Source organism: Polypterus senegalus, chromosome 4 (assembly GCF_016835505.1).
Source record: "Polypterus senegalus isolate Bchr_013 chromosome 4, ASM1683550v1, whole genome shotgun sequence".
Lineage (NCBI taxonomy): Eukaryota > Metazoa > Chordata > Cladistia > Polypteriformes > Polypteridae > Polypterus > Polypterus senegalus.
The window spans coordinates 4,861,560-4,885,815 of record NC_053157.1 but is presented as its reverse complement, the minus strand read 5'-3'; positions in this window follow the sequence as shown (position 1 = coordinate 4,885,815).

The window sequence follows — 24,256 nt, the reverse complement described above, 5'->3', positions numbered from 1 at the left end:
GGAGGTCAAGCTTTTAGTTACAGGACCCCCCTAAACTGTGGAGTGGTCTGCCTGCTACTATAAGAGATGCCCCTTCAGTCTCAGCTTTCAAATCCCGGCTGAAGACTCACTACTTCAGCTTAGCACACCCTGACTAGAGCTGCTGATTAACTGTGCAGACTGCATCTCTGTTGTTAGTCATTAGCACTAAAACAGAAGTAATATGATAATTAGAATTTATTACTAACCCTTATCTATTCTGTTTCTCTTCTCGGCACTCAAAGGTGGCACTTGGTGTAACGGCCCACCTACCATGTTGTTTTGCCTGCCTAAGGTAAAGTCATCTCAGATGGAGGATCGCAGGAATCGTGGGGTAGAGGGGTCCTTTTATCAGATCAGATCTCTGAAATGCCTCTCCCAAGGTTTCTTCCATTTTTTTCCCTACAAGGAATTTTGGGGTAGTTTTTCCATGGATGGGGGAGCTATCAAAAGGCAGGGCCTGTTAAAGCCCTTTGTGACACTCCTTGTGTGATTTTGGGCTATACAAAAATAAACTGCTGTGGTGGGTTGGCGCCCTGCCCAGGGATTTGTTCCTGCCTTGTGCCCTGTGTTGACTGGGATTGGCTCCAGGAGACCACCCATGACCCTGTGTTAGGATATAACGGGTTGGACAATAACTGACTGACTAATTATGGGATATTAGAAATCAGAACGCCATCCGACTTATGTAGTGGTCAGGCTGACTGAATGATAAAAATAAATTGTATTGTATTGTATTGTATTGTGCCCTGTGTCTGCATGGGTTTCCTCCAGGTGCTCCGGTTTCCTCCCACAGTCCAAGGACATGCAGGTTAGGTGAATTGGCAATCCAAAATTGTCCCTAGTGTGTGCTTGGTGTGTGTGTGGGAGTGTGTGCCCTGAGGTGGCCTGGCACCCTGCCTTGCACCCTGTGTTGGCTGGAATTGGCTCCAGCACTGCGCCCGTGACCCTGTAGTTAGGATATAGCGGGTTGGATAATATATGGATGGATGGATGGTTGTATTGTATTTTATTGTATTGTCTCTATATAGCTGAAATCACCAGGGGAATCGCTCCATGAAACGATTGGGTCCAGAACCTGATAGCTTCTCCCACTTCACCTGTACCATTGAAGTGCCATCCCCGAATCTGACCGAAAAGTGAATGTCTGAGGGTGTCAGGTTGGAGCTGTCGATGGATGTGGCACCACTGACCGTCCCATTTGTGGAAGGCCCTGTGATGTTGCCAAGAAGTGTGGGCTCGTGTGTTATCGCGTGTAGCTGCATTGCATTCTGTTGTTTCTGCGGTCTTCTCTTATTCTTGCTGTTTCGTTCTTGCCCCACTTATTCGTTGTTATCCCATGCTTGAGGAAATCAATCAAAACCATCCTCTTGTCATCCCAGAAGACATTAGCATTTATGCCCCAAATCTATTGGTGCCTGTGCCAGTGGTTTCCTGTACCATTTGTGAGAAATGTCTTGAAGGTGAAGGGTAGACATAAGTCTTCCCACCCAATCAGCGTCCTCTGCTCAGTTCCTACAACACATACACACTACTAGAGTTCTTTAAGCCTCTTTTGTTGCAGTTTCGACTGCTATCCTCTCCTGTCCACCAGCTTGTCCCTCACATCCAACTAACCTACTGGGCTTCCTTTGCCAGCTCTGCCATATCCCTTTTGGCATAAAGAGATGCCAGATTTGGTGTCCAGGCCAGCAGGGCATCATGGACATTGGAGTTTTATGCAAAGCCCTGCTGGATGCCGTGGGGCCACAGGAGGGAGCTGCAGGGAGGACCGAGGGCTTTTCAGTGCCCTGTGACCCGGAGGTTCGTCACAGGAAGAGCGACGGACTTCGGGTTGAAGAAAGGGACGATTTACCCTGACCCGAAGGAAAAGGACTTGTGGACTATTGGGCAGAAACACTTCCGGGTCAGGAGGTATAAAAGGACTGTGGGAACTCCCAGACAACGAGCTGAGCTGGGTGGAAGGGTGGCAACGCGCCTGGGAGCTGGAGGATTGGTTTATTGTTGTATTATTGTTGTTAATGAGTATTGTGGAGGAGAGTGTGCTTTGTACACTGTGGCAAGAAAATAAAGTCAACTTGAGGACTTTTACCTGGTGTCTGGAGTCGTGGACAGGGGTTCAAGGAGCGAGGGCCCCTATCGCTCACAATATATAGAGAGAGAGACATGTGGAAGGTGTCCGAAGTGTCACTGGGTGCCCACCTGGCACAGGTGTATCTCTGTTCTCACCTTAAAAAGACTGTTTTATTATCCAGAAAGCAAGTTGACATGGGAGGGTGAAGTGGAAAGTTCCAGAAACCACACAAAAGGAATAGAAAATAATGAGGCATAGGCCCCTCTAGGCCCAAGCCTTGCATGAAGTACACTATGTCTTCAACGTAATCTCCCACCTGCTTGGTTGTTGAGCCAATCTGACTGAGGAGGTGGAGACCCTTATACATGAGTGGACATGCCATCAGGGGATTGTGGGTGCATGTGTGCACCACTAATAATTCTTCCCCCCTGGTTGGTGAAATGACTTGCTCAATAAAAACGATTGGTTGTCCACACACCGAAATCACTAAGGAAGTTGATGAAATGACTGGGTGTCCGCGCACCAAAATCACCAGTGGGGACTCGCTTGATGAAACGATTGGGTGTCTGCACGCCAAAGTCAATAAGGAAGTCGAGTTCGATGGAACAATTAGGTGTCCGTTCACCAAAATCACCAAGGGGGGGCTCACTCAATGAAATAAATGGGGTTACTGCTCACCAAAATCACCAATGGGGACTCGCTCGATGAAACGATTGGGTGTCTGCTCACCAAAATCACCAGAGGGGGAACTCGCTTGAGGAAATGATTGGGTTCTCGCAGGGCGAAGCCAACAAGGGGAACTCACTCAATGAAAAATTGGGGTATCCATCTTCTGAAATCACCGAGGGGGAAATTGCTCGATGAAATGGTTGGGATGTCTGCACGCCAGAATCATTATGGGGGGGGGGTCTCTTTCTGTGAAACAAATGGGTATCCAAGCACTGAGATCATCAGAGGGGACTTGCTCGTTAAAATGTTTGGGTGCCCGCATGCCAAAATCAATAAGGGAATCTAGCTGATGGAACAATTAGGTGTCCGCACATCAAAATCACCAAGGGGGGGCTCACTTGATGAAATGATGGAGTTCTTGTGGGCCAAAATCACCAAGGGAATTCGTTTGATGAAATGACTGGGTGTCTGCACACCAAAATCATTAAGGGGGGCTCTTTCTGTGAAACAAATGGGTATCCAAGCACCGCAATCACCGGGGGGAACTCACTCAATGAAACGTTTGGGTGCCCGCACACCAAAATCAATAAGGGAGTCTAGCTCGATGGAACAATTAGGTGTCCGTGCAAGGGGGGCTCGCTCAGTGAAATAATTGGATGTCCGCTCACCAAATTCACCAGTGGGGGGGGACTCACTTGAGGAAATGATGGGGTTCTCGCGGGCTGTAATCACCAAGGAGAACTCGTTTGAGGAAACAATTGGGGGGTCTGCACACCAAGTTCAATAAGGGAGTCTAACTCGATGGAACAAGTAGGTGTCCTTGCGTCAAAATCACCAACGGGTTTGCTCAATGAAATGATTGGGTTCTCATGGGCCAAAATAAAACAGGGTGGGACTCATTCGATGAAATGATTGGGTGTCTGGACTACCTGTCTGAACTTATCCTGACTTATAAACCAGAACGTACATTAAGATCTCAAGATGCCGGTCTGCTTAGGATCCCAAGGATTAATAAAATAACAGGCGGAGGTCAAGCTTTTAGTTACAGGACCCCCCTAAACTGTGGAGTGGTCTGCCTGCTACTATAAGAGATGCCCCTTCAGTCTCAGCTTTCAAATCCCGGCTGAAGACTCACTACTTCAGCTTAGCACACCCTGACTAGAGCTGCTGATTAACTGTGCAGACTGCATCTCTGTTGTTAGTCATTAGCACTAAAAACAGAAGTAATATGATAATTAGAATTTGTTACTAACCCTCACCTATTCTGTTTCTCTTCTCGGCACTCAAATGTGGCACTTGGTGCCACTGCCCACCTGCCAAGTTGTTTTGCCTGCCTAAGGTAAAGTCATCTCAGATGGAGGATCGCAGGAATCGTGGGGTAGAGGGGTCCTTTTATCAGATCAGATCTCTGAAATGCCTCTCCCAAGGTTTCTTCCATTTTTTTCCCTACAAGGAATTTTTGGGGTAGTTTTTCCATGGATGGGGGAGCTATCAAAAGGCAGGGCCTGTTAAAGCCCTTTGTGACACTCCTTGTGTGATTTTGGGCTATACAAAAATAAACTGCTGTGGTGGGTTGGCGCCCTGCCCAGGGATTTGTTCCTGCCTTGTGCCCTGTGTTGACTGGGATTGGCTCCAGGAGACCACCCATGACCCTGTGTTAGGATATAACGGGTTGGACAATAACTGACTGACTAATTATGGGATATTAGAAATCAGAACGCCATCCGACTTATGTAGTGGTCAGGCTGACTGAATGATAAAAATAAATTGTATTGTATTGTATTGTATTGTGCCCTGTGTCTGCATGGGTTTCCTCCAGGTGCTCCGGTTTCCTCCCACAGTCCAAGGACATGCAGGTTAGGTGAATTGGCAATCCAAAATTGTCCCTAGTGTGTGCTTGGTGTGTGTGTGGGAGTGTGTGCCCTGAGGTGGCCTGGCACCCTGCCTTGCACCCTGTGTTGGCTGGAATTGGCTCCAGCACACGCCCGTGACCCTGTAGTTAGGATATAGCGGGTTGGATAATATATGGATGGATGGATGGTTGTATTGTATTTTATTGTATTGTCTCTATATAGCTGAAATCACCAGGGGGGAATCGCTCCATGAAACGATTGGGTCCAGAACCTGATAGCTTCTCCCACTTCACCTGTACCATTGAAGTGCCATCCCCGAATCTGACCGAAAAAGTGAATGTCTGAGGGTGTCAGGTTGGAGCTGTACGATGGATGTGGCACCACTGACCGTCCCATTTGTGGAAGGCCCTGTGATGTTGCCGAAGAAGTGTGGGCTCGTGTGTTATCGCGGTGTAGCTGCATTGCATTCTGTTGTTTCTGCGGTCTTCTCTTATTCTTGCTGTTTCGTTCTTGCCCCACTTATTCGTTGTTATCCCATGCTTGAGGAAATCAATCAAAACCATCCTCTTGTCATCCCAGAAGACATTAGCATTTATGCCCCAAATCTATTGGTGCCTGTGCCAGTGGTTTCCTGTACCATTTGTGAGAAATGTCTTGAAGGTGAAGGGTAGACATAAGTCTTCCCACCCAATCAGCGTCCTCTGCTCAGTTCCTACAACACATACACACTACTAGAGTTCTTTAAGCCTCTTTTGTTGCAGTTTCGACTGCTATCCTCTCCTGTCCACCAGCTTGTCCCTCACATCCAACTAACCTACTGGGCTTCCTTTGCCAGCTCTGCCATATCCCTTTTGGCATAAAGAGATGCCAGATTTGGTGTCCAGGGACAGTTTTCTTCATTCTTTGGCATTAGCATCTGCAGGCTGGCAGCTCACTGAAAACCTGCTTTAAAGTAGAGCCTTAGATTGCTGTCCAACTTTTTTTTTTTCCATTTTATTTCTAGCCAGCTGTATTTTCAAATGGGAATATTTACAACATGGCAGCTGAGGAGGCTCACATCCTAAACTGGCATCATTCGCTGACTTCTGAAATCTTCAGTTTACCATCCACCCAGATTTAATATCTGGGCACCCCCAATTTGAGGCCTGCCAAAAGCTGTAGGGTGAGGGTGGCAAAACAGTGCTGTGTCTGCTCAATCTTTCTAGTGCCAGGATGCAAATATGCCTCAGCAAGACATTCATTTTTATAGTGCTTTTCATATCACTCCATCTATCTGTTATGTATTGCTTTCCAACTCTGTCAATCTGTCTGTCTGTCTGTAAAATTAAAGTTTCGAGGTCAGGAGGTTCTACTCACTAATCCTGGCAATGGAGAGTGCTGACGTGTGGCATGTTAATTGGCACTTGCAAGTAAGAATTTCAATGGACATGACACAAAGGACAATAATAACTCTGTAAAGCAATTTATCTATTTGTCATACACTGCCTTTCACTTAGTCTTTTCAAATATGAATCTACATGAATACATTATGAATCTATAATATATGGATTATTATATACTGTAGTATATAGTGCATCTATCTATCTATCTATCTATCTATCTATTATATAGTGCCTTTCATATCTATCTATCTATCTATCTATTATATAGTGCCTTTCATATCTATCTATCTATCATATAGTGCCATTCATATCTATCTATCTATATCTATCTATCTATCTATTATATAGTGCCTTTCATATATATCTATCTATTATATAGTGCCTTTCATATCTATCTATCTATCTATTGTCACACACGCGTGCATGGGAGGCAGCTAAAGGGCTCGAGTGAAGGCAGTTCTGAGGCATGCCGGGATATGGCAGAGTGCACTAACTCTCTTTCTCACTTCCCTGTAGACCAAACCCGAGAGGTTCCACCGGTCTCTCTTGACGTCACTTCTGGGTCCGAGCCAATGGAGACAGACTTTGCCAGCTCCGGCCCCCCTGATGTCACATCCGGGCCTAATCCAATGAATGATGAACACATGCCCGATCCTTATGACCTCACTTCCTGCCTCCCCCTTTAAAAGCCTTCCCTTTTCCCTTCTCTGACAGTCTTGTTTTGGACTCTGTTGTAAGCACTTCAGTGCTGGTATTTTGAAAGAAAAACGACTTTTGCAGCCAGGATACCAAATTACATGGGTGGCTGCCCCAAACCTTTTTCTGTCTTTGTCTCGTTTTGTGACACTATCTATCTATCTATCTATCTATCTATCTATCTATCTATCTATCTATCTATTTCATAGTGCCTTTCTATCTATCTATCTATCTATCTATTATATAGTGCCTTTCATATCTATCTATCTATCTATCTATTATATAGTGCCTTTCATATCTATCTATCTATCTATTATATAGTGCCTTTCATATCTATCTATCTATCTATCTATCTATCTATCTATCTATCATATAGTGCAGGTTGGACTGCCGTCCGTCTCTTACAATATATGTCACTTTGCTTGCCCACCCCCAGGTATGGATATACAATTTAAAGAGATTGTTATTTTCATGGCAATTGTTACCTACTCTTTCAATTCTATGTTGCATCACTTCTCCATGATCATAACTGTACACCTGACCGAATTGTAGTTTCTTTGAAATTAAACTTGTCGTAGCTTCAATTGTTGCGGGACCACAGATTCTCATAGCGTATGGTCCATTTTTATGTAAATCTACGTTCTGACCATTAAATGATGTGAACATGAAAAGATTGTTGTAGACTCGGATATTTTGCCTGTCGTGTTTGTGGATTTCACTTTCACCAAACAACAAATCTTTTAATTCTCATGGATACGCCTCTTCATTGGGAGGCAACACTACTTTTCTGTGATGGCAACACGAATTAGATGATCTGCAAGTCTCTGACTTAATCTTTAAAGCCTTCAAATATCTACATACTTCTGACATATCAGTCATGTCCATATATTCGATCTCTTTTTGCTGTTCCGTTATTTCACAGAGTAATAATTTCCGTTTGTTTTTGCTAATGAGATCTTTACTTTCTTTTTTTTGAGACTTTCGAGTTTTACTACTTTCATAATCTCTAACCTGCTCTGCATGTGTATCGCGGCAACATTTTTTAACGTCTTTATGAAGTCTTTGATTTCTGAACCTGATTGGACCTACAAGGTTTTCAATTCCAATTGGTCTGAGCAATTTTACTTAGTCGTTGACGTGCCATCTAGAACGTATAAAATTTTTAAGAGCTGGGAGCACATGAAGTGTGTCTGCCAAAAGCATTCCAACAACTGAGAGGTTAGATGTCCGTGTTTTTGTTTTAAATTGTTTCTAAGTAGGGTGTGACGTGCAAAAGTCACTGTCTTATGGGTCTTGCTTCCAAAGGTTGTAAAGTCTAGTCTCTTGGGATTTCAAAGTGTCTTTCTGAGATGATCGCGTCTCGACCCAAGCTTTTTTTATTAGAATAGAGAGATTAGTAAACCTTCAAAATAATATGCAGTTAAAGTCTCAACAGCATTCTCAGCATTTCTGGAGCTCAGTAGAGCCAGATAACTAGAAGAATCTTCACCAAGCAGCTCTGAAAATGTCTGCTTTGTTTGGGTCTCCATACCTCTGTGAGTCTGACGTGAATGTCATGAAATCAAAGATCAGAACAAGACTGACAGATGAACATTTAATTGACTATAGAAGAGTGAACCAAAGTGGCTCCACTCCTCCGCCTCTCTTGTTGAGTCATCTGACTAACTAAAAAAACACATCACACATGCAACTGAACATGTCAATAAAGTGACACATCGACACGTGACAAAATGACAAATGAATAAGTCACATCTGTGGATTTGGAATTGCATTGTTTTGTTTTGACAGCATTCATGTTTTAATTCAATAATGTGAGATACACTAGAAAATGCATACAGACGTACAAAAAGCACTTGTAGGTGAACTCAATATTTTTTTGTGATGTTTTAATGCAAAATGTGAGTTGTGGACACCAACATTTTGTAAATGTTCAGGCAAAACAAGCTTATTCAGTTTGTTTGGGTTGAAATAAGTTATGAGAATAAACGTTAGAAAGCATGAGTAGACCTCAGCCATTTAATTTTGTAAAAGTAGCTCTCTGGGGAAAAAAGGTTGGGGACCCCTGGTTTAGAGTAAATGAAGTAATGAGGTAGATTTCTTTGAGCAGCTGGTAGGCAACCAGAGTTTGCCATATACTCTGTGCTGCAAGGTTTATTAAGGCTGAGGGTGAGAGCTCCACCCAATAGTAGGGAACAGGACGTAAAGTAAGGAATTCTTGACTGATAAATGGCCGATAGTCAAGAATGCTGAGCCTTTGTATGTTTAACACTAGAATTACCAAAGCCTATAAAAAAAACACGTAAATCTGGCCCACCTTAAATCCATTCGCTCCTCTCTGTCAGCGTCTTTTGTCCTGTAAATGTGCCGATCAAGACAAGCAGCAAGCAGCCTGCTATTCCATTTCCCCCACCACCGCAGAACATGCACAAAGTTCTCCCAGTTCCTGCCTCGACTGATTACCTGGGAGTGAAGTGCTGGAGTTTTAGAGTGGAAATAATAAATCGTTATGTGGAACACATGCATTTTCTACAATAGTCTGTGTAAACACATTGTTAAAACAGAAATGTTTTTCATATTTTAGTAATAAAGAACAAAATATAGGCATAAACTATATAATGTCTGATGCATGAAGATCAAATAAACACTTTCACATAAGGTTCAAGGCCAAAACAACAGCTTCCATGGCGTTGCTGACTTGCAATCAAGAGCCAGAGTCCCCGGTTCGATCCCGACTGCCTCCTATGTTTACCGTTTTCAGTAGTGAGCTGCTGTTATTGTTAATATTACACAGTGTGACATATGGCCGGCCATTTATCCCAGCCAATACCCCCAAGCTGCCAGATGGAGCCCTACCCTGCACCATGGAGGTGCCCCGAATTCCAGCAGGGCCTCATGGACCTTGGAGTTTTAATACACAGCCCTGCTGGATATCATGGGGCCGCCAGGGGACACTACAGGGAGGCTCAGAGACTTATATCATCCATATAGCCCGCAAGTAATTCCCAGTCACGGGGACAGAGGAAATGACATACTTCTGGGCTAAAGAGAAGAAGGAATTTTCATCTGACCCTTCATCAACTCGCTGGGGTTTCCCATAATCCTTTATAGTCTTTGACCCGGAAGTGCTTCTATCCTTCAGTCCATGTGATTTCCCAGCACTTCCGGGTCAAAGACTATAAAAGATTATGGGAAACCCCAGCGAGTTGAGCCAAGTTGGGAGGAAGGGTGACTGAGCTGCTGGGAGGTGTGGAGGATTATTGTGATTATTATTGATTTATGAGTATTGTGGAGTGGAGGGTGCTTTGTGCACATTATTGTAATAATAAAACCAATTATTGGACTTTTATCTGGTGTCTGGCGTCTGGTCTGAGGGTTCAAGGGGACGAGAGCGCCCCCTATCTGTCACAACAGTAAACACATACATTTGATTTGTGTCTGTGTTACCAGCCTCACGGTCTAGGGGAACCTGGGCCAGGTACAAGCCACTGTTGCTACAGGGTGTAGCCACAGCGATATGGTGAAATACATAAAAGAAACAGGCAGCAGTCTCAGAGCATACTTCTCTGTTCTACTTTATACTCCTTTTACCAGAAATTTGTACAGAGGAACCTCGGGTCATGACTGTAATTCGTTCCAAAACTCTGGTTGCAACCCGATTTGGTCGTGACCCGGACTAATTTCCCCCATAGGATTGTATGTAAATACAATTAATCCATTTGAGACCGAACAATCTGTATGCAAATATATTTTTTTTAAGATTTTTAAGCACAAAAATAGTTAATTATACCATAGAATGCACAGTGTAATAGTAAACTAAATGTAAAAACATTGAATAACATTGAGAAAACCTTAAACAGAGAATGCTCGAATCAGTCTCTTTAAAAACAAGCCCGGTGCTTTCTTTAACTGCCTTCTCGGCCTTACGCGGCTGGCCCTCTCTCTCTCGCTCGCTCTCTCCCTCTCTCTCTCGCTCACTTTCTCGCGCTCTCTGTCTCTCGCTCTCTCTCTCTCTCTCTCTCTCTCTCTCTCGCTTTCTTGCGCTCTCTCTCTCGCTCTCGCACTCTCTCTCGCTTTTTCGTGCTCGCTCTCTCACTCTCTCTCTCTCTCGCTCTCTCGCTCTCTCTCTCTTTCTCTCGCTCTCTCTCTCTCGCTCACTTTCTCGCGCTCTCTCTCTCGCACTCTCTCTCTCTCGCTCACTTTCTCGCTCGCTCTCTCTCTCTCTCTCTCTCTTGCACTCTCTCTCTCTCTCTCTCGCACTCTCTCTCTCTCTCTCACTCGTTCGCTGCACAGGGAATGCACAGAGAGAGACTGAACACGTGTAGAAATCATCGGTGAGTACAAACCGGAAGGGAAACTAGCTTCTTCGTCACCCAAGTGTGTGGTCGTCAACAGATGCAAAAGTTTGACAAACTTTTTGTTCGTAACCTGAGTTGCATGTGTTCAGAGATGTTCTTGACCCGAGGTTCCACTGTATATGTTTCAGTTTCTGCATTGAGCAATATGTCAATCAGTGAAACAATGGTGCAAGCCAACTTCTTCTTCCAAAACAAATGGTGTAAACACATTTACTTTGGTTCAACAATGGTATTGTGGCCAGCTATCAAAAAGTACTTGATTAGAAACCAATGTCCCCAGAACTCGTTAATTTTCAAAGGAAGCGGACAGTTCTGTTATCACCACATTGTGTGTGGATGAGATACTTAATCAAATCACAGAAATGTCATTTTCTTTAGAATACTGAAATCTAGCCCATTACATCTGTAACAGCCGGTGTACATTTATAGGACTTGTAAAAGTTACAGTTTTTTTTTCACTTTTATTCTCTCGGTCACAATCACAATACATGCTACCGCCCCCCACCCAGGGATCTGACGCTGTTACTTTTTATCTGAAACTGGGAATAACTGGAGATGTGAGAGGTGTTTTCAGGCAATGGAACTAAACATTCTCTGATCTGGATGGATAAAAGCTGACACACAAATGCTGGCGAATCTTCGTATCTCACCATCACTTGATTTTTTTATTCAGTTTTATTGAGTGTTCCTGCTCATGCTGAATTAGTTTTGCACCTTAAGGTCCATGATGTCAAAGCCGTTTTGACCAAAAAAAAAAGAGACATAGGTATCTATACTAATAAAAGGCAAAGCCCTCACTCATCACTAATTCTCCAACTTCCCGTGTAGGTAGAAGGCTGAAATTTGGCAGGCTCATTCCTTACAGCTTACTTACAAAAGTTGGGCAGGTTTCATTTCAAAATTCTACGCGTAATGGTCATAACTGGAAGCTATTTTTCTCCATATACTGTAATGGAGTTGAGCTGGATGGCTGTGGGGGGGCGGAGTTTCGTGTGACGTCATCACACCTCCCACGTAATCACCTGAACTGACTGTCAACGCAGTGCGTAGAAAACCAGGAAGAGCTCAAAAAAGAGCTGAACAAAACATGCATTATATAATTGAGAAGGCAGCGAAACAATAAGAAACGAGCGACTGACATATACAACCATATTCATGAGTGCTGCTACCTCGGAAACAAAGCACGATGTAAACCTACACTTTAAATTAAGTTCATAGACAGGCTGCCGCTGGCGTTTGTAATTTAGTGCCTGCCCATATAAGGCCATCCGTCAGCGGCAATCCAATAGCAAACTCCCACTAAATATTCACGGGTGAAGGACTGTGTTTATGGAGAGGAAGATGAGATGGTCAGGGTGGTGTTTGACCCAAACTCAGCGAAACTGTGAGAGAAAGTTTTAAGTGCCGGGTCTGTGCTAACATTAACTACAGACGTGGACATCGCACGACATGGCACCAGCACAGCTGGGAACCTTCGATGCATGTACACCGAGTGGCTCACGTGAACTGACGCAGTGCACAGACAACAAGCAACAGTTCCAAAGAGCGCTGAACAAAAACCGAAAAAAAAAAATATGAAGCATCTGATACATACAAGCATATTTATAAGTGCAGCTACTGTGGAATCAAAGCACACGGTGGGAAAAGTCAACGTCCCGCTAAAGGAAGACAGTGTAAAAAAAAAAACCTGTGCATGCAGTGTGTCAGGTCTCAGATAAAGAAGAAGACGAGCTGTTTATTGATGCAGTAAGAAACGAATCGATGAATGAAACCTGTCATCTTTACAACGATTGACAAACACGGAATGTAACTTGAACACAACACATCCTACAAATACGAACCTGATTGAAAGAAATAATGATAATCAAATCCTTGATGACAGCAACACTCACAAAACAATTACTGTATATTGACAATCATGTTACGTTATTTTTAAAATGTTTCCTTTTCTTTTTCATAACTTCTTTAACACACTACTTCTCCGCTGCAAAGCGCAGGTATATATATATATATACATACTCTCAAATAGACAAACCACACGCCGTGGCACAATTGTAGAGGCTTCGTCTCTAGCACCGACATCCGAGGTTTGATTCCCGAGAGGGGGGTGCACTGACTATGTACGCGTGCTTCCCGATTCATTTTACCCTCGCATCTCCTTGGTTGGGGACGTATGAAAAAATATGCGGTTAACGCAGAAACATGTTACGTTATTTTTAAAATCTTTCCTTTTCTTAGCACAAGTACAGCTGAGAAGCTTCGATGCATGTACTTCATAACGAAAAATAACGCATTTAATCACACTTTCAATTCCAAGCAAAGGGGAACTTTTGTCAGTGCATGATTTCCTGGTACTTCGATTACATTGATACACACATCAGAGTCGGAATGAAGCGCTGATCGGAGGCAAATTTCATTTCAAAAGACTACCCGACGGAAGCCTTGATAAAAGCATGGTTTTGTGCACACTGAAAAACAAGCAGAATTAGATGAATTACAGAAAGCGGACTTTGTGGCTCTTACTGGGGATCATTGGACTTCTGTGACCGTTAGTAATTTTAATTACATCTAATTACAAAATGTTCAATGATCACACTGTTTTAGCCTAATGTACAAAATAATTTTGGCTAATGTTACTCAGAGTTTAAAGATTAAGCTGGTCAAATTACCTTTTATGTTTCTGACTTATTTTTTTTTTAAGAAGAAAAACTGCACTTTATGGTGAAATTTTTCTTATTATTATTTAAAGACAATACCATTCTGAAAATGTACTTAAAGTACTTAGAATACCACTTTATTTTTAAGTCTGCCCAATTTTAGCCAGGGATGATATTTTTGTTTCTGTTTTGAACTGAAATGCAGTTTAAAAGCATTTTTTTTTTTTCAGAAATTAAAACAGCTTCAGTTTACAATATTCATGTCCATGTCTATTATTTGATTCTGTTGCCCACTAAAACCCTTTTAAATTAAAAAAAAAACATTTGTGATTTGGGGCAAATTTACGTGTGTGATTACATACGATTAATCAAGATTAATTATTACACAGCCTCTAATTAATTGGATTCATTTTTTTAATCAAGTCCCACCCCTAATATATATATGTAGATATATATGTAGATTTGTATATATATGTGTATATACAGTATATATATTTATATGTATATGTATGTGTGTGTATATATATATATGTTTATATATATGTGTGTGTGTGTGTGTCTGTGTATATATATATATATATATATATATATATATATATATATATATGCCAGCAACACTCATGACAATGACAAAACAATTACATTGTCAATCATGTTATTTTATTATTAAAATGTTTCCTTTTCTTTTAACTTCTCCACTGCCAAACACAGGTATTTTGCTATATATATATATATATATAGCAAAATACCAGCTCACTGCGTAAGTACTGCCTTAAAATTTTATTAAGAAGAAAATTAAACCTTTTTAAACTGAGGGAAAATATGCCAATAATTATTTGTTAAGGATCTCTTTGTATGCCACATTGTGAGTTCGGCCCTCCGGTTGTAATATGACCAAGCTGTGCGCTGAGCTTACTCTTGAGCATGTAACGTACAGTTGGCCATGTGAACAGTAATCTTGTCTCAAATCTCACAGCTTGGATTGCTGCTGTCATAATCGGTTTGAGTTTCATGGTTTGTTTCAATTACGACAGTATTTGCAGGATTTGTTGTGTTGAAGTGACATTCGGCATCTGTCAAGCGTTGTAAGCACACAACCAGTTTCATTGATAACTTCACATCCAGCTTTTGAGAGTTTAAACATTCATAAACATCAAAGTGTCCACTACTGAAATCGTCACCTGTGAGTCTAAGATGTTTAAGAGGCATTGGCGGTTGTCCAAAGGTGTAAACTATTTGGCCATTTCAGTACACTTGAAAGCGACAACCGAACAATTCAGTGGCAGCCATCAACTCACATGCAGATCCATAGGTGACGGGCTTAAGCATTTCACTCTTCTAGTGCTCCTGTGTAGTCTAATTATCTCCTGTACGTCATCAGTCCACACCTTGAACCTGTCCCAGTCATTCAATACATAAGACACAATGTTCCTCCGGATATCAAGAGTGAGCCTGATATGGCCGTGCAATATGTAACAAAGAGAATGGAAAAGGTAGGTGGCATCTCCGGGCAGGAAACCACTCGGTAAGTGACAGTTCTTTGATCGATGGTGATCACCTCGATAGACATGTTAATGGGGGTTGGAATGATAAAGGAAATGGGTACCTGAGCAATGTAAAGTAATTGTAAAATACCTATACAATACCAATAATTGTAATAAACAAACAATAAAACAGCGGAGAAGCCGTGGATTAAACAAATTAGGGCTGTAGTTATCAGTAGGGAGACGTGAATCCTGTGGCGAAGCAAGGAAGGGAATGTAGAGACCGGAGCGACGGACAGTCTTATATAGGCAGGCAGCCAGCCAACAACGTGGGAGGCGTTGAGATGGGGGACACAATGCCACCTCACGCGGTGACCGAGGTGCAGGCTATGGACGTATATATGCGTAAGTAGGATTCAGTTAGCGTTGGGAACCCGTGTACCAAATTTCTTGAAGATGGGCCCATAAGTAACAAAGACTGTTGAAAAGTTCAATATGGCGGCCGACAGTGGCATCATACCACCGAAATAAGTACGTACATTGGTTTTGGTTAGTGCAGGGAAGCCGCCTACCAAATTTCGAGAAGATGGGGCCATAAATAAGAAAGTTCAACATGGCAGACGATGTTGACCGTTATGACCATTATGCATAGAATTTCAAAATGAAACCTGCTTAACTTTTGTAAGTAAGCTGTAAGGAAGGAGCCTGCCAAATTTCAGCCTTCTACCTACACGGGAAGTTGGAGATTTAGTGATGTTGGAAAGTTCAATATGGCGGCTGACAGTGGCATCATACCACCGAAATAAGTACTGTATGTGCATTGGTTTCGGTTAGCTCAGGGAAGCCACCTACCAAATTTCGTGAAGATGAGGCCGTAAATAAGAAAGTTCAACATGGCGGACGTTGTTGACCGTTACGCGTAGAATTTCGAAATGAAACCTGCTTAACTGTTGTAAGTAAGCTGTAAGGAATGAGCCTGCCAAATTTCAGCCTTCTACCTACACGGGAAGTTGGAGAATTAGTGACGTTGGAAAGTTCAATATGGTGGCCGACAGTGGTGTTATACTAACGAAATAAGTATGGACATCGGTTTCCATTAAAAGTTCAATATGGCGGCCGACAGTGGCATCATACCACCGAAATAAGTACCAAATTTCAGCCTTCTACCTACACGGGAAGTTGGAGAATTAGTGACGTTTGAAAGTTTAATATGGTGGCTGACAGTGGCGTCATACCACCGAAATAAGTATGTACATTGGTTTCGGTTAGCGCAGGGAAGCCGCCTACCAAATTTCGTGAAGATGGGGCCATGAATAAGAAAGTTCAATATGGCGGACGTTGTTGACCATTATGACTGTTACGCGTAGAATTTCAAAATGAAACCTGCTTAACTTTTGTAAGTAAGCTGTAAGGAATGAGCTGCCAAATTTCAGCCTTCTACCTACACGGGAAGTTGGAGAATTAGTGACGTTTGGAAAATTCAATATGGTGGCCGACAGTGGCATCATACCACCGAAATAAGTACGTACATCGGTTTTGGTTAGCGCAGGGAAGCCACCTACCACATTTCGTGAAGATGGGGCCATAAATAAGAAAGTTCAACATGGCGGACGTTGTCGACCGTTATCGACCGTTCTGACCGTTACTTGTAGAATTTCAAAATGAAACCTGCTTAACTTTTGTAAGTAAGCTGTAAGGAATGAGCCTGCCAAATTTCAGCCTTCTACCTACACGGGAAGTTGGAGAATTAGTGATGAGTGAGTGAGTGAGTGAGTGAGGGCTTTGCCTTTTATTATTATAGATATATATATATATACATATATATATATATATAGATAGATAGATAGATAGATAGATAGATAGATAGATATGACAACAACACTCATATCAATGACAAAACAATTACATTAACAATCATATTACGTTATATATTAAAATATTTCCTTTTCTTTTCATAACTTCTTTAACACACTACTTCTCCGCTGCGAAGCGCGGGTATTCTGCTAGTATATGATATTAGGAATAATTCATTTTATGACCTGTATAGTACATTTCGGAAAACATTGTGGCACAGATGCAACATTATTCATAATATTCATATTCATTTGCATAACACCTTATGGTTGTAATTAGTGACCGCGTGTTTTTTTTCCCCCGCTCTTGCCAGTCTCCATGTTGCTGTATGATGGAGTTTCTTTTGTACTCCAGAACATTCAGAGGAAAGAAATGTACAGTTAGGTCAGTTCAGCGCTATATGCAATCATCAAATTCAAATGTTAACAGTTCACACACACGCAAGGACCGTCCTTCCTACATTTACGACATGCGTACCTGTCTCTCTATGCTCTCTTTTGTGAAAGTGTTTATTTGATCTTTGGACTTCAGACTCCACACATTATATAGTTTATGCCTACATTTTGTGACATTTATTACTAAAATATGAAAAACGTTTCTGTTTTAACAATGTGTTTACACAGATTACTGTAGAAACGGAACAGACATGAACTGCATGCGTTCCAAATAACAAACTATCTTTTCCACTCTAAACCTCCAGCACTTCACTCCCAGATAATCAATCAAGGCAGGAGCTGGGAGAACTTTCTGCACGTTCTGCAGCGGTGGGGGGCTGGAATAGTAAGCTGACATTTACACGACAAAAGATGCTGACGGAGAGGTGCGAACAGATTTAACGTGGGCTGGACTTACAAGTTTTTTCATAGGCTTTGGTAATTCTAGTGTTAAATATACTCTTGGAGACCAAAAGTAATATTTAGGTCTGAGATATCATTAAAACATTGTATGTTGTTTGTGCCGATAATAAGTAAGTCTCTTGAAGTACTGAGAGAGTGACAGGCTGTGTTATTCATAAGGCACGCGTGTGGTTTAAAGTGCTAGAGGTTAACCAGCTGTGTGTTTGTGTCATTCATGGGGCACTGTTGTGATTAAGGACTCTGCGTGTATGTAAGTCTCATGAGGTCCTAGGAGGTGACTAGTTGTGTTATTCCTAACGCGCTTGTGTGGTTTAAAGTGATAAAGATTAACCAGCTGTTTGTTTGTCACTCATAGGGCACTGTCGAGTTTCTATGTGTATGCGTATAGCTATGTATGTGTGTGTGTTAATCTTAAAGTGCAACAGTTGACCAGCCCGGTAATGAACTTGACGAGTACGCTTACCCTTGATAAAAAACAGGTAAACGGCAAGTAGAGGGGAAATACTACGATAATACAGCAAGTCAATTAAAATGAATTCAAAAGAAGTTAATTAGGAGCAAAAAACAGGTCACTCATTAAGAAAAGGGTTAGAATGAAAACCTGCAACCGTGGTGGTCCTCCAAGACCAGAGTTGGCGACACCTGCTCTATAAAGGCTCTGGAGTGCCCCCTGACGGGCTTCACCCAACTCCAGCTCATAACATACCCTGTGGGAATCCGTGGTGCCACAGCCGCCCAGGAGGGCTCTAGTGTCCCAGGGGAGGTATTGCCTCACCAATAACCCTCTGCCCTGGTCCTTTCACTCTGTTGGCATCATGGCCATGCAGTGGCCATCAAACATGAGATTGACTGATTAGAGGTTTGTGTTATCAAGCCGCTGAACTGGTGTACCTAATAAAGTGGTATATATATATATATATATATTGTGGAGACTGGCCCGGACACAGATAGACAGACATGTCAATGTCACCCAACACACATTTATTGCTCATATTTACAGTGCCACACAACCCCAAAGTCCCCAAAGTCCTGGCCACAACACAATGCCTTTCCTTCTTCAGGCCGCCTCCTTGTCTCTCCTCCAAGACCTTGTCTCACGACCTCCCGACTCCAGCCATCATATGGAGGGACCTTTTATGATCACCCGGTCGTGCTCCAGGTGTTTTTCAGCCCCAGTGTGGCGGTAGTGCTGGCTGCATCCCAAGAAGCACTCCGGGTGTCCCTGCTCCTCTTCCCCCCAGTACTTCCGGGTGTGGCGGAAGTGCTGAGGTCCGGGGCTCCAAAGGCATAGGGGCATCCCCTGGTGGTGACCACGGGACCCTACAGGGATAAGCTTTAAAGCTCTATACTCGTGGCCCCCCAAGGGTACCAGGGTGGTCGCTTCCACATGAGCTGGGGAAGGCGTAAGTCCTCCTCTGGTCCTCCTGAGCGTCGCCACCCCAGCCACCTCTGACAATATATATATATCAGAAATTAGCCACAATAATAGTAAGAATCTTGAAGGGGCAGATGAAGAAATGTGCTGAAATGAATCTTGTAAAGACATCTCAGTTAAGTGAGTCACCGCAAGCCATTCAGACCCACCTGCCGAGTCCAGAAACACTGAGACTAGCAAGCAAATTAAGAGAGGAGTTCAATTAGAAGACGCGATTCACTTCTGCAAGAGAAACAGCAGCCGCCGAAGCTCTGCAGGAGTCGACTTTGGCGCCCGAGCTCTGCGCCGTTTGATTGGCTTTTTTTTTTTTTTTTACCATTGATTAGATTTTTCGATTAAGGACTGCAGCACCTGTTCATTTCACCACAAGCACGCCACGCCGCAAACTGGACGGCTTTAACTTCTAATGAGATCTGTGGCGTGTGAGGAAAGAGGAAAACGCAAAAGGAATAAACCATGAGCAACACAAAAAAATGCATCAAAATTACTTTAGCGGAAATAACTCTGAAAAGGCTTAGCAAATCAGTTAACACAAAAAATGAATCATTAAGCATTCAGGGAAAGAAGTAACTAAAGCTTTTAAATACACAAATACCAAAAGGCTAATAATTAAAGAAGCACTTCACAATGTCGACTTTCAAATAAATGAGAATTAATCAGAAGAAAAGGCCAACAAAGAAAACAGAAAGGCCACTGCAAAACAAGGACAACCGTTAAACGAATCACCTGCAAGACCACATTCATAATGCTGCAGCTTTACCTCTGAACAACGTGAAAAAGACCCGCGTAATCCGTCTGCCATTCAAGTGCTCGGCTCTGCCTCAGCGTGCGCCATTTTCATTCACGACAGTGTTTATTTAACTGTGTTTCAGTACAATGCCACGTGTTGGGGATGTCATGAGAATACGACTCGATGACCTGACACAAGCGTAAGTTGACATGCAGGGGCACCAAATTAATGTAGGGTGTGCTAGAGCATGGGAAAGGCGCTATATAAATAAACTGTATTATTATCATTATTAGGGTGGCACGGTGGCGTAGTGGTAGCGCTGCTGCCTCGCAGTTAGGAATTTTAAGGCAAGACTGTTCAACAAAAGGATAACAAGAAAAACAAAAGAATATTTTATTTAAGATCAAAGTTTAGTTGTCCCTTACTTTGCAGCAGCACTTGACTTTCTGATATCGCTAATTTAATGGCGCCGAGAGCCTCTGCGTAGAAGAACAGCAGCAACCAGCACCCATTGGGCTCACATGCGCCCCCTTCAGGGAGGTACGGTACTGTCTGCCTCGCCCTGTGCAATTTTCACTGCGGTTTTAAGTCCAATCAACAAAACTAAATATGTCACACACATTCATCTCTATATATAATCCGACATCAGTCTATCTGTTCGCTTTTTATGATAGAACGACGTGACGGATTTAAATCTTTTTTTTTTTTTTTCTAGAATTTGTTTGAACATTCTGGTTGATTCTGTGACTTCTCTCATTGCTCTAAGTATCAGAGTTCGTCTGTGATTCCAAGAGAGACGCAGTGGGCCAAGGGGAGGGTGAAGCGTGACGTCTACCTCTGCCTTTTGGAGAGTACCCTGCCTCCGCTTCCCTAGTGATAACTTTTGTTTATTGAGTTTATCCTGTTTCACTGCCACATGGGGGGAGCCGCGGGGGGACGGCTTTTTAAAGATATTAGCCAGACTGCGGTAAAGTCAGGGTGTATAACAAAGTGCTATATTGGCAACATACGGAGAGACAGCAACAGGCACGCGCCAATTACAGGCATCAACCCTGTGAGTGAGGGACAGTGCAGTCCGAGGGGAGGTGAGGCTCATTGCTACCACACCTCGCCTTTCTCCCCTGTATTTGAACAGGAAATGAACAAATTCAGTGATTTTGATTACAAAAATGATAAAAATGATTGGAATCATACAGAAAAGAAATGTATAGCACAGACCAGTGGACTCATTTATTTGATGCTAGCCATGCACCGTGGCTCCACCCGTAAATTAGTGAAATAGGACAGCGAGGATCACACTACCTCGGCCCGCAGCCTTTGTCTCAGATTGGCACAAATATTTCTTCTTCTTCTTCTTCTTCTTCTTTCGGCTGCTCTCGTTAAGGGTTGCCACAGCAGATCATCTTCTTCCATATCTTCCTCTCCTCATCATCTTGTTCTGTTACACCCATCACCTGCATGTCCTCTCTCACCACATCCATAAACCTTCTCTTAGGCCTTCCTCTTCTCCTCTTGCCTGGCACCTCTATCCTTATCACCCTTCTCCTAAAATGTAATCAGCATCTCTCCTCTGCACATGTCCAAACCAATCCAATCTCGCCTCTCTGACTTTGTCTCCCAACTGTCCAACTTGAGCTGACCCTCTAATGTTCTCATTTCTAATCCTAGCCATCCTCATCACACCCAATGCAAATCTTAATATCTTTAACTCTGCCACCTCCAGCTCTGTCTCCTGTGCCACCGTCTCTAGCCCATATTACATAGCTGGTCTCACTGCCGTCCTGTAGACCTTCCCTTTCACTCTTGCTGATACCCATCTGTCACAAATCACTCCTGACACTCTTCTCCACCCACTCCACCCTGCCAGCACTCTCTTCTTCACCTCTCGTCCACAATCCTCATTACTCTGTACTGTTGATTCCAAGTATTTAAACTTCTCCACCTTCGCCAACTCTACTCCCTCATCCTCACCATTCCACTGACCTCCCTCTCATTCACACACATGTTGTTCCTACTGATGTTCATTCCTCTCCTCTCTAGAGCAGATCTCCACCTCTCCAGGGTCTCCTCAGCCTGCTCCCTACTCTCACTACAGATCACAATGTCATCAGCAAGCATCACAGTCCACTAATCTCGTCTGTCAGCCTGTCCATCACCATTGCAAATAAGAAAGGCCTCAGAGCCGATCCCTGATGTAATCCCACCTCCGTCACTCCTACCACAGACCTCGCCACGGTCACACTTCCCTCGTACATATCCTGTACAAATCTTACGTACTTCTCTGCCACTCCCGACTTCCTCATACAACACCACAACTCCTCTCAGTCACCCTGTCATATGCTTTCTCCAGGTCCACAAAGACGCAATGTAACTCCTTCTGGTCTCCTCTAAACTTCTCCATCAACATCCTGAGAGCAAACACTGCATCTGTGGTGCTCTTTCTTGGCATGAAACCATCCTGCTGCTCACTAATCATCACCTCACTTCTTAACCTGGATAATAAAAAGAATTCTTTGCATTTATATAGCACTTTTCTTACCATTCAAAGTGCAATTGCAGGTCAAGGGCCCAACAGAGCTGAGTTCCTTTTGGCATTTACGGGATTCGAACCGGCAACCTTCCTCAGAGCCACCACTCCGCCCAGCGAACTGTGATTCTTAGCATGATGAGAGAAGTCACAAAATCATCCGGAATGTTCAAGCAAATTCTAGAAAAAAAAACTGATCTAAATCTGTTAAGAAGTTCTCTCGTGAAAAGCGAACAGACATATACAGAGGCGGCCTTACGGGTGTGCGGGCTGACCAACCCCACGAGGGGCCGGTTTCGTCAAACGCGGTTACCAGTATGAGTTTAATAAAAATAATGTTAACATAAACTGTATTTTCTCATTAAAGTATTCAACTAAATTTTTGCAAGATAACACATGGACCTTATCAAAATATATCTGGAGAATATAACTTAACAAATCTGCTGGAACGGGATACCTCAAAAGTGGGACTAAGGTGCGGGGCCTGGGGCAGTTGCTCCACTTGCCACCCTCAAACATCGCTAGTGGACATACAGACCAACAGACAGACAGATGTTGGATTTTAAATATATAGAGAGACTAGCTGTACCCCGTGGCTGTGCTGAAACTGGACAAACTTTAAAAATCAATGAACGTTGGCACTGTATCTGATCGTGTTCAGCTCTGATGGGAGAGCGTTGCCCGCGTGGGGAGAAAAGCACATGGCCGTGATATCTCTGGCAATCAGCAGCTACCTTCTAAAACACACGGAGCTCTGATCTCTCTTTCAAAAACTGCTACTCCTTAACAATATGTAGGTGATAATGTCTGTTGAACAAGCAGGTATCGCTAGCTAAGCGGAGGCGAGGGGCGCTCCAACATGTGGCGACAGGTAGACCAACTCGAATGGAGGCTGGCGAGTGAATGAGGCAGGCCCCGCCCCCCTGCTCTCGGCCCACAGCCACTCTGTCGGATTTGCATAAATAAATCGCAACCGCAAGCGAACTCTGGTACTTGGCGCGATGAGAGAAGTCGCAAAATCAACAGAAAGGTCAAGCAAATTATAGAAGACAGCCAGATCTAAAACCGTTAAGTAAATATGTCGTGAAAGTGGACAGACATACAGACAGAATGCGCTTGGACCACAAAATTTTTAAAACCATTTCTTGACGAGCACCTACGGGCCAACGGTAACGTACATTCCAAATTTCAAGTCCCAAGTTTTCATGGTTAGGGAGATTTCGTGATGAGTGAGTCAGTGGTACAGTATTTGGCTTTTATATATATATATATATATATATATATATATATACAGTGGTGTGAAAAACTATTTGCCCCTTCCTGATTTCTTATTCTTTTGCATGCTTGTCACACAAAATGTTTCTGATCATCAAACACATTTAACCATTAGTCAAATATAACACAAGTAAACACAAAATGCAGTTTTTAAATGATGGTTTTTATTATTTAGAGAGAAAAAAAATCCAAACCTACATGGCCCTGTGTGAAAAAGTAATTGCCCCCTTGTTAAACAATAACCCAACTGTGGTGTATCACACCTGAGTTCAATTTCCTGATTACTGCCACACCTGTTTCAATCAAGAAATCACTTAAATAGGAGCTGCCTGACACAGAGAAGTAGACCAAAAGCACCTCAAAAGCTAGACATCATGCCAAGATCCAAAG